General features: G+C 36.8%; 1 pseudogene; it reads right to left on the minus strand.

The window, feature by feature from the left end:
- Positions 1-842: 842 nt before the first annotated feature.
- LOC112912064 (Y-box-binding protein 1 pseudogene) lies at positions 843-2031 on the minus strand (annotated as a pseudogene).
- Between the last annotated feature and the right edge of the window lie 10540 nt (positions 2032-12571).

The following is a 12571-nucleotide window of genomic DNA, read 5'->3' on the forward strand; positions in this document are numbered from 1 at the left end:
GTTTCAGGCTTCATAGTCATTTATACAGTAGTGCACTACCATACAAAGGACTACATATATAATGAGATTAAGGTTTTATTTTTTTATTTTTATTTTTTTTAAAGATTTTATTTATTCATGAGAGACACAGAGAGAGAGAGGCAGAGAGAGAAACAGGCTCTCCGTGGGGAGCCCACTGAGGGACTCCATCCCAGGACCCTGGGATCATGACCTGAGCCAAAGGCAGACACTCAACCACTGAGCCACCCAGGCAACTCAAGATTAAGGTTTTAAACTCCAATCTGAAATAGATGTGTTTGTCTTCATCTGAGAGTAATTTCACTGAGGGATTAGAGACCTTAACTGATCAATATGAAAGAGAAAAATATTTCTGGTGAGAGTTTACTTTTTCTTCCTTAAATGAAAAGAAAGCTTCAGTGTTCTGATCTTAGTCTGAGTTCTTAATAAGAAAGACATCTACAGTAACAAAAGGAAAGGGCTTTCTAAAGGACAGAATTGGGATTAGAATAATCCCCTACGATATCTGATGATTTAGCAAGATTAAAATGAAAGGTTTCTTGGACCTCTCTCCCTTAACACAACAGTTATTGACCCTTTTTTTTTTTTTTTTGACAATTATATAAGACCTTTATTCACAGGTGCTTGCTGTTTGTTGACTTTTTTGGAAAAAATCAAATTGTAAACTTCCATTATAAATGAAAAATGAGGTTCTTAAAAATCTCAACTTGACAGGCTATAAAACCATTAAAACACCTTTGAAGGTATATTGAAAAACAAAACAAAAAACCAACCACATTTGTCATTACCAAAAAGAGATGTCTTTAGGTAAAAATAATAAAAGCCTATGCTACACAGATAATGCAGATAGTTCTATTTTTCTGGTCAATGGGCAAAACGTAAGCACTTAAGATCTTTAGCTCCAATCTTTTGTTCATTTCATATTGCTGGAATTTCATAGTCATTTCTTCATGTTGGATGACTAAACCAGAAGATGGTAGAGATGGTAAAATGAATTTACTCAGCCCCACCCTGCTCAGCCTGGAAGCTGGTGAATTCTCAGCTGGTGGATCTGCTTGCTGCTTCTGTCTCTTAGCTATGTTGTGCTTTAGGGCTTTCTGGGCATCTGTTCAGGTAATTGAAGTTGACACAGTATCTACATTGAGGTGGCTGCTGACCTTGGTTCTCATTTCCTTGATTTTTCTTCTCTTCCTTATTGCTGTCCTCCCTAGGCTGTTGTCGGCTAGGAGAGCCTCTGTGGAATCATGATTTGTACCCAGATATATATTGTTTCACTGGCTTACCTTGTTCTCCTGCACCCTGATTGCCAGCTCCCACCATCAACTCTCCCCACAGAGGAGGGTTGGAGGAATGTGGTCCAAGCCTCACTCTTCTAGTAATTCTGCTTGGAATCAGGTGGAGGATCCCTGTCATGTGGAAAGTGTCTGTAATAGTTACAGGTGAGCTGCATTTATATACTGCCTTGTGCTGGAGTCCCACCAGGGTTTGTCACATAAGCTGCCTCCACATCCTCTTCTCCTTCAACAACATCAAACTCCACCTCTCCTTATCTCCTACACTGCCAAGGTACTTCCTGGGGTTATTCTTTATGGCAGTCTTGTGTACAAATACAACTTACTCGGTGTCAGTCCTGTTGATGAAACCATGTCCGTTGCTTACACTGAACCATTTGACTGTTCTCAAACCCTCCTTGTGATGATCCTCTTGTTACACTGGGCAGGCACCAGCGATGTAAGGCCACCAGGCTGTTGCTCCCTGCACTGCTGCCACCATGCTGGGCTTGGTGTCGGCAGTATTGAGGGCAGGGGCTGCAGGGGCTGCTGGCTCTAGTCCTTGCTGCTCAGGTTTGTGGGGAGGGTGACTGGGGCCAGCTGCAATAGGGGCCCCTCCTCCTGGGGTGTGATGGTAACTGCCAGTGGTGGCGGTGGAGCTGCTCTGGGTTCTCCAGGGTCCATTCACTGCTCCTGCTACCAATGGAACTGTCTCTAGGTCATCTGTCAAGAAGCCACCCATCAAACGTAGAGATTCTCAAGCTCTAGTGTTATTAGATATATAACAGAGATAAAATCACAGATTCAAAGTCTACAGCAAAGAGAAAAGAACAAACTAGTAATGCACACAGCAGCATAGATGAAAATCAAAGTCATTATTCTTAGTAAAAGAAATCAGACACAAAATAGTATGTACTGAAGGTTCCAACCGAATAAAATTCTAAAATGTAAACTGACCCATAGTGATAGAAAGCAGACCAGTAATTATCTAGGACATGGAGGTGGGGGGTGGTGGTTGGGATGGAGTGCAAAGGGGTATAAGGACCCTTCTGGAGTTGATAGAAACAACTTTTGTACCTTGTGGTGGTGGTTTCTCAGGCATATACATCTCTTAAAACTCATGGAAATGTACTCTTTAAGCAGGTGCAGTTTGTTGGATATACATTTTATTGCAATAAAGTTATTAAAAAATCATAGGGATTTAAGATTTCAGCAAGATTAGACTAGAGTGTGTCAAAACCTAGAGGACCCAAAATGTATTGTTTGGATTTTACAAGTTTTCTGTAATAATTTTTCAATTCTGTGTTCTCAATCACAAAACTTAAAAAGACTAATTTACATATTTTTCACAGATGACAACTTCTTTACTATGAACCAATAGGTGCTATTCAAACACGTGTTTATTTGTGTGTATACTGACATCCTCATTTTATTGTACTTTGCTTTATTGCACTTCCCAGACCCTGCATTTTATAAGAATTGAAGGTTTGTGGCAAACATGCCTGGAGCAATCTATTGCTGCCATTTTTCCAACATCATGTGCTCACTTCCTATCTCTGTGTCTAATAATTCTCATAGTATTTCAAACTTTTTAATTATTATTATATTATAGTGATCCATAATCAGTGACTGTGACTCACTGAAAGCTCAGCTGATGGTTATCATTTGATAGTAATGAAGTATTCTTTAATTAAGGTATGTATAGTGTTATTTAGACAATGCTACTACACATGTAATAGGCTATAATAGAGTGTACACATAACTTTTGTATGCATTGGGAAACCAACACAAATTCCCTTGACTTGGTTTATTGTGACATTTGCTTTATTGCAGTGGTCTGGAACTAAATCCACAATACCTCTGAAGTATGTCTGATTATTTGATGCTACATAGTAATGCTATGGTATTCTAATCATTGTTGGTATAATCAGAAAAGAAATGGTGTAGATTTTACATATAAATTATTCTTTCCCATAAAGTGAAAATTAATTTGTATCAACCAACCAAAGATTTGCAGAAGTTCAGAAAAAGGAAAAATGTATCATTAAATCTCCACAAAGTAGGTATGTTGTTAACATCTCAACTCAAAAGTACTTGCTGGGTAAGCATGGAGTGCTGATGGAAACCAGGAAGACAGGAGTGATTGACTGCTTTTCCTTATGGGTGCACTGAAGAGTTGGGCCCCTAGCTCTTGACCACTGGGGCTGGAGATTTGGAGGCTGCCATTTTCACTCTCATCTAAAGTGGTGTGGAAAGCCTTCAGGGAATAGCCACCTAGAGCAATCTGGAATAGATTGGTTAGCCTGGCCTCCTGACAAGGGCAGTACAACTCCACCTGGGGCAAAGATACATTCTGGGTCACAAATAAGGTCTCAACAGGCACCAAAAGATTGAGATCATTCCGTGCATATTTTCAGATCATAATGCTTTGAAACTGGAACTCAATCACAAGAGGAAATTTGGAAAGACCTCAAATCCATGGAGGCTAAAGAACATCCTAGTAAAAGAATGAATGAATAAACCAGGAAATTAAAGAAGAATTAAAACATTTCATGGAAACAAATGAAAATGAAAACATAACTGTTCAAAACTTTTTGGATGCAGCAAAGGCAATCCTAAGAGGGAAATATATAGCAATACCAGCCTTTCTCAAGAAACAAGAAAAGTCTCAAATACACAAATTAACCTTACACCTAAAAGAGCTGGAGAAAGGAGAGCAAATAAAGCTGAAACTCAGCAGAAGAGAAATAATAAAGATTAGAGAAGAAATAGAAACCAAAAGAACTGTAGAACAGATCAATGAAGCTAAGAACTGGTTCTTTTAAAGAATTAAGATTGATAAACTGCTAGCCAAGCTTATTAAAAAGAAAAGAGAAAGGATCCAAATAAATAAAATCATGAATGAAAAAGGAGAGATCACAAACAACACTGAAGAAGTACAATTATAAGACATATGAGCAACAAATTAGACAATATGGAAGAAATGAATGCACTCCTAGACATGTGTAAAACTATCAAAACTGAAACAGGATGAAAAAGAAAACCTGTACAGACCCATAACCATCAAGGAAACTGAATCAGTAATTAAAAACCTCCTAACAAACAAGTGTCCAGGGCAAGATGGTTTCCTAGAGGAATTCTATCAAACGTTTAAAGAAGAAAAAATAGATATGGAAGTAAAACTTCCAAACCTTTTCTATGCAGCTAGCATTACCTTGATCCCAAAACCAGACCAAGACCCCACCAAAAAGGAGAACTACATACCAATATCCTTCATGAACATGGATGCTGAAATTCTCACCAAAATGCTAGCCAATAGGATCCAAAAGTATATTAAAGGGATTATTCATCATGACCAAGTGAGATTTATTCCTGGGCTGCAGGAGTGGTTTAACATCCACAAATCAACCAATGTGATACACTACATTAATGAAAGAAAGGACAAGGACCGTATGATCCTCTGAATAGATGTATAAAAAACATTTAACAAAGTACATCTTTTCTTGATTAAAACTTTTCACAGTGTAGGGATAGAGGGAACATACCTCAGTATCATAAAAGCAAGCTCCAAAAATCCCATAGCGAATATCATTCTCAATGGGGACAAACTGAGAGCTTTTCCCCTAAGGTCAAGAACATGACAAGGATGTCCACTATCACCAATGCTGTTCAAGATAATACTAGAAGTCCTAGCCTCAGCAATATGACAGAAAAAGAAATAAAAGGCATCCAAATAGGCAAAGAAGAAGTCAAACTCTCACTCTTTGCAGATGACATGATACTGTATATGGAAAACCCAAAGAACGGACCCCAAAATTGCTAGAATTCATACAGGAATTGAGCAAAATGGCAGGATATAAAATCAAAGCACAGAAAAAAGTTCCATGTCTATTACACTAGCAATGAGACAGAAGAAAGAGTCAATCCTATTTATAATTACACCCAAAAACATAAGGTACTAAGGAATAAACTTAACCAAAGGCAAAAGATCTGTACTCAGAAAACTATAACTTTCATGAAAGAAATTGAGGAAGACACAAAGAAATGGAAAAGCATTCCATGCACATAGACTGGAAGAACAACTATTGTTAAATGTCTATGCTACCTAGAATAATCTATACATTCAAGCAATCCCTATCAAAATACCATCAATTTATTTCACAGAGTTGGAACAAATAATCCTAAAATTTGTATGGAACCAGAAAAGACCCCAAATAGCCAAAGGATTTTTGAAAAAGAAAACCAAAACTGGCGGTATCACAGACCCAGACTTCAAGCTCTATTAGAAAGCTATAATAATCAAGACAGTGTGGTACTGGCACAAAAACAGACACATAGATCAATGGAACAGAGTAGAGAACCCAGAAATAGATCCTCAACTTTATGGTCAGCCAATCTTCAACAAAGCAGGGAAGAATACTCAGTGGAAGGGGACCTGGGTGGTTCAGTCAGTTAAGTGTCTGACCAGATCAGGTCATGATCCCAGAGTCCTGGGATTGAGTCTCAGTATTGGGCTACCTATTCAAGGGGAGCCTGAATCTCCCTCTCCATCTGCCTGCCATTCCCCCTGCTTTCTCTCTCTCTCTTTTTCAAATGAATAAATAAAATAAAATTTAAAAAAAAGAATATTCAATGGAAAAAAGTCTTGTCAACAAATGGTGTTGGGAACATTGGACAGCCACATTCAGAAGAATGAAACTGGACCATTTCCACACACCATACACAAAAAATTGACTCAAAACATACAAAAGACCTCAATGTGAGAGAGAAATCCATCAAAATTCTAGAGGAAAACACAGGCAGCAACTTCTTTGACCTTGAACACAGCAACTTCTGTGCCTAGTAGGCATGTTTCTCCAAGAAAAACAAAGGCAAAATGAACTATTGGGACATTATCAAGATAAAAAGCTTTTGCACAGCAAAGGAAACATTGATAAAACTTGAAAGACAATCTACAGAATAGGAGAAGATATTTGCAAATGACACATCAGATAAAGGACTAGTATCCAAAATCTATAAAGAGCTTATCATACTCAACACCTAAAGAATAAATAATCTGCTCAGGAAATGGGCAGAAGACATGAACAGACATTTTACCAAAGAAAATATACAAATGGCCAACAGACACATGAAAAAAAATGCTCAACATCACTTGGGGTCAGGAAATACAAACCGAAAATATAATAAGATACCACCTCACACCAGTCAGAATGGCTAAAAGTAATAAGTCAGGAAATGACAGATGTTGGTGAGCATTAGAGAAAGGGGAACCCCCTTATACTGTTGGTAGGAATGCAAGCTGGTGCAGCCACTCTGTAAAACAGTATGGATGTTCCTCAAAAAGTTGAAAATAGAGCTACCCTATGATCTAACCATTGCACTGGGTACTTACACCAAAGATGCAAATGGAGTGATCTGAAGGGGCACCTGCACCCCAATGTTTATAACTGCATTGTCCACAATAGCCAAACTATGGAAAGAGCCCAAATGTCCATTGACAGATGAGACTCTTTTTTTTTTTTTTTTTTTAATTTATGAGACAGAGAGAGAGAGAGAGAGGCAGAGACACAGGCAGAGGTAGAAGCAGGCTCCATGCAGGGAGCCTGACACAGGACTGGATCCCAGGTCTCCAGGATCAGGCCCTGGGCTGAAGGGTACACTAAACTGCTGAGCCACCCAGGCTGCCCTCCATTGACAGATGAATGGATAAAGAAGATATCATATATATGATATATATACACACAATAGACTACTACAAAGAAAAAAAAGAAATCTTACCATTTGCAGTGACATGGATGGAACTAGAGGGTCTAATGCTAAGAGAGATAAGTCAATCAGAGAAAGATAATTATCATTTGATCTCATACATATGTGGAATTTAAGAAACAAAACAGAGGGTCATAGGGTAAGGGAGGGAAAAATAAAACAAGAAGAAATCAGAGAGGGAGACAAACCATAAGAGACTCTTAATCATAGGAAATAAACTAAGGGTCTCTGGAGGGGAGTGTGGGATAGGGTAACTGGGTGATGAACCTTAAGGAGGGCATGTGATGTAATGAGCCCTGGGTATTATATAAGACTGACCTCTGCTTGTGAAACCAATAATATATGTTAATTAATTCAATTTAAATATTTTTTTAAAAAACAACAGAGTAGTAAGTCATTAAAATTCAATATGGAAGCATTATTCATTTAAAATCATAATACTTCCTCATTGTAAATATATAATATTTTAATGATATTTAAACAGGGGTTATTGACTTGCCTTGATAAATGACTATGACTTCATTCAGACACTATGAAAACTCATATCTGTTTATAAATTGCAATTATCAAATGTATTAGAACATAAGCAATTCAGAAATGAGGATGACTGATATATATGGCATGATTTTTGACAAACTGGCAGCATCAAAATACTTTTTTAAAAAACTATCTTTTTAAAATATATTTCTGATAATTTTCCTGTTGGTTATATTAAAAACAAGCATGTTTTCCTTAGCAACCAGAGTCCATAATGAGAAAACTAAAGACTGAGAAAATTCTGTGAGTCCATTTGTTATACCTAATGCTAAACCAGCAGAAAGGCATTTCCTGATGATTTTCTCATGCTCTCCATTTCAGTAAACCTGAAAATCATACCTGAAGCCTCCAGTGGAAGCAAGCAAGCCAATTGCTGGGATTCATTCAATTTTGAGAAACAGGAAAAACAAGAACAAATCAAGAATACTTATTGAAAGCCAAAAATTATAATTGAAAAAAATTTTAGACTTCTCCCTGACCCGGCTTCCCTTGTTTTTTTCCTATCCAACAACCAACTGAATAATGGACCTTGGAATCTCAGAACAGTTTTATTTCACATTCAACATAAGATAGCATTCCTTTGTTTTTAAAGATTTATTTATTCATTTGAGAGTGAGAGAGAGTATAAGTGGGAGGGGGAGAGAGAGAGAATCTGAAGCAGACTTCCCGCTGAGTGCAGAGCCCCTTATTCAGGGCTCCATCTCATGACCCAAGATGATGACCTGAGCCTAAACCAAGAGGTGGACCAATTGCACCACTCAGGCACCCAACATTCCTTTGTTTTTAGAAGAGAAGTTTTTCCAAAGTGAATCCTTATGATGGATTGAGTGAAAGAGCAGATTATTTTTACGGGAAAGTTAATCAAAGCTATAAGAACCCAAAGTGGAACTATTCAGTGTTACCTTTAGTGTGGCCAGTTATATTTAGATTTTGAAATCTACCTAATAAAAAATAAATAAATAAATAAATAAATAAATAAATAAATAAATAAGATATCTACCTAATACCAATTTTTGCCAGTTTTGCAGAAAGAGAACCAGGAAAAGAGCTCAGATATTACAGGAGTTCCCATAAATGAGCTGCACTTGAGCTTTATTTTGTGACTTAACTTCTTAAGCAGAGTATAAGCCAACATTAGTCAAGGCAAGATAGTTAAATGATTCAGTAGATCAGACTAATGTACTTATTCCACTGACCCATGTGTTGACTTCTGTGAGTTATTTCCCCTTTCTGAATCTATTTTATATCTTTCAATGAAGTGGATTGACTAGATCTGACACTTTCAATTGAAGCTTCAACGGATTTACCTCAGAGGCCCCTAGGGATCAGAATGGAGAGTGACTGGGAAAATGTCTGTCTACCTGTCCCTCACCGCTATCTCACTCCCATTCAACAGAAAACCAGAAAGTACTAATATTATATATTTCTAGACTGGGCTTGGTGTTTTGTTTTGTTTTGTTTTTAAAGAGAAAATGGACATAGAAATACATTTTTCAGTGTTTGTAACTATTAAACTAAATTTTCTCTATGGAAACTTCTAAGATCTGTAATTAAACGAGCAATGGAAGGTGTCATTTAGAACCTATTATTACTATAAATAATGACACCAGCATGTCACTAAAAGGTAGACATTTTTAATATAATAAGTTCCCCACCTACAACCAGTTTGTGAGGCACAGATTTGTGCATTCATACATTGGCTTTTTGGGAGATGGAAAGCATTTTCAACGGAAACAGTTTTTAAGGTGAAGTGAAAAAAGAGAAATGAAAAGAAAACTAATTTAACTGCCAAAGTAAAAGCAGTCCATTTTCAATAAAGAAAAATAGGAGAAATATTCTCACAAAAGCTGCAATTAAAATTCAGTAGCATAGATGGACTTTTAAAAATCTTTATTTATGATATTTGAAGACAAAAGATTTTAGAAGATACTTAATCTTTGATTTTGAAAGTTACCCAAGGAACGATTTGAGAGAGAGCTCTTTACTGGTGTGGGCATGTTGACTGGAAAAGAAAACAGAAGATTTAAAAAGCCAATGTTTATTTAACTTTATTCAGAATGAGAGATTTGCTCAACTCCACTTGTATCCTGATACCCCTCAAACTTTAAAAATGTATGTTAAAATTTGGGGAGGGAAGCAGCGCCAGTAGCTTCCACTGTGTAACTATCCTTACTTTTGTTTAAATGTATAGATTTCTAATCAGAAGATGCTGCTAATTCAGAGAGTAGCTCTGTTAAGACAGGTGGAATATTTATGATTTTAAAATCGACCCTGAGTTCTGCATCTCCCTGCTTCTTCTTCTCTCTCTGCCTGCCACTCCCCCTGCTTGTGCTCTCTCTCTTTCTGTGTCAAAAAAATATTATGCTGAGTGAAATAAGTCAATCGGAGAAGGACAAGCAGTGTATGTTCTCATTCATTTGGGGAATATAAATAATAGTGAAAGGGAATATAAAGGAAGGGAGAAGAAATGTTGGGAAATATCAGGAAGGGAGACAGAACATAAAGACTCCTAACTCGGGGAAACGAACTAGGGGTGGTGGAAGGGGGGAGGAGGGCGGGTGTTGGAGGGGAATGGGTGACGGGCACTGAGGTGGACACTTGACGGGATGAGCACTGGGTGTTTTTCTGTATGTTGGTAAATTGAACACCAATAAAAATTAATTAAAAAAAAATAAATAAATAAAATCTTAAAAATAAATAAATAAAATGATAAAAAATAAAATCTTCTCTGAGGGGGGCATGCGTGGCTCAGTGGATTAAGGGTGTCTGACTCTTGATTTCAGCTCAGGTCGTGATCTCAGGATTGTGAGATTGAGCCACAAGTCAGGTTCTGCACTGTGTGTGGAGCTCCTTCTCCCTCCATGTCTCTGTCTGCTCTTCTCTCCCTCTCTATAAATAAATAAATATATACATAAATAAATAAACACATAAATCTTTCCTAAGGTAAAAAGTTTGTTTAAAAGAAAATAAAAAGAAAACTTAATCTGTGTGATTGTCAATAAAAATACAAATATCTACTTATTTTAAGTACTATTAATTCTACTTAATTCAAAATATCATATTTGGAAATGTTTCTAATACCCTATTGGAAATTTTATTTCACTTATGCCAGAATCTTTTCAGAGTAAATATTGTAATGAGAGAAGATGGTTTAGGATCCATAGCTTATTAATACATTGTTCAACATTTTGAATAAATGGGACAAAATCAAAGTGATTGTAATAATTTCTATGAAATTCTATGCACCAACCAAGAATTTTATAACTCTTTGTTATTTATATATTTTGAAAGCATCAGTGTCTTTCTTGACCTTCCACCAGTGGAGTACTCAAGTACTCCACTCAAAGGTAACAGTTTTTGTATTTTATCATAATCTTGTATGTAAATAAAGGACTTTGTAAGATTTGGCTTCTAAACACTGTTTCTGAAGTCTTAACCCAGAATCTTCATAGAATTTATTATAAGTAAACTAATTTAGAATTCTACTAAAAAAAAATTAAGATATACTTGTTTAAAAAAAGTTATTTAAATTGGGTTACAAAATATTAAAACATGGCTTAAATTAAAAGTGGAATAAAAATTAGATAAAATAGGATATAAGAGAGGAACTATAAATAAGAGTTATATTAGATGAGAGCAAAGTAGCTAGAATAGCTAAAAAAAAAAAAAAAAAGAAAAAACTTAAGGTTTATTTATACCCACATGCAATACATGCAGATTTATATTTAATTGCCCCATATTAATAATATTGTTTTTAAAATGTTTTATTGGGATGCCTGGGTGGCTCAGAGGTTGAGCATCTGCCTTTGGCTCTGGGTATGATCCCAGGCCCCAGGATCGAGTCCCACATCAGGCTCCTTGCAAGAAGCCTGCTTCTCCCTCTGCCCATGTCTCTGCCTCTCTCTCTCTCTCTCTCTCTCTCTCTCTCTCATGAATAAATAAATAGGATCCTTTAAAAAATGTTTTATTAAAGATAATATAGTAAACTACAGGTCTAGGAGCTCTAAATATGTATATGTACTCAAGTAACCACCAGCCAGATTAAGATAAAAACTTTTCAAAAGTTCTCATCATGCCCCATCTTAGTGAATACCCTGCACAGTCAAGATAACCAGTATTCTCTCCAGTCAATCACAATAGATTGATTTTGCCAGTTCTTGGACTTCATATAGAAAACAAAATCATATACCATATATATTTTGTGTGACCATCATCTTTTTCTCATCTTTCTGTGATATTTATCTATACTGTTGAGTGTAACATTAGTTCATTCTTTAGTAGTATGCCACAGAATTTACACGACAAATTATTTATACAAGTGTGCTACTGGTAATGGGCAGCCAAGCCTCTTGTTCTCAATACACAGGTTATTTGGGACACCTGGGTGGCTCAGTGGGTGAGTGCCTCCTTTCGGCCCAGGGCCTGATCCAGAGTCTTGGGATCGTGTCCCGCATTGGGCTCCCTGCATGGAGCCTTCTTCTCCATCTGCCTGTGTCTCTGCCTCTCTCTCTCTCTCTCTGTGTGTGTGTGTGTCTCTCATGAATAAATAAATAAATTTTTTTTAAAAAATACACAGGTGGGGATCCCTGGGTGGCGCAGCGGTTCGGCGCCTGCCTTTGGCCCAGGGCGCGATCCTGGAGACCCGGGATCGAATCCCACATCGGGCTCCCGGTGCATGGAGCCTGCTTCTCCCTCTGCCTGTGTCTCTGCCTCTCTCTCTCTCTCTGTGACTATCATAAAAAAATATAAATAATAAAAAAAATAAAAAAAAGAGTTTTCAAAAAAATATATTAAAAAAAAATACACAGGTTATTCAAATATGCCCTTCATAGTCTCTTTTGCTATATCTCATCTCCAAAGAAGAAGGAACAGTAGTGAAACCAAAAGTAGAAGATCCTCATCTTTTATACAGCGGGATGATATGTTATTTCTTTGTTCTCTACATTTCAATTATTATGAATAAATAAACCTCTGAACTC

The sequence above is a fragment of the Vulpes vulpes genome, chromosome 8, assembly GCF_048418805.1.
Source record: "Vulpes vulpes isolate BD-2025 chromosome 8, VulVul3, whole genome shotgun sequence".
Lineage (NCBI taxonomy): Eukaryota > Metazoa > Chordata > Mammalia > Carnivora > Canidae > Vulpes > Vulpes vulpes.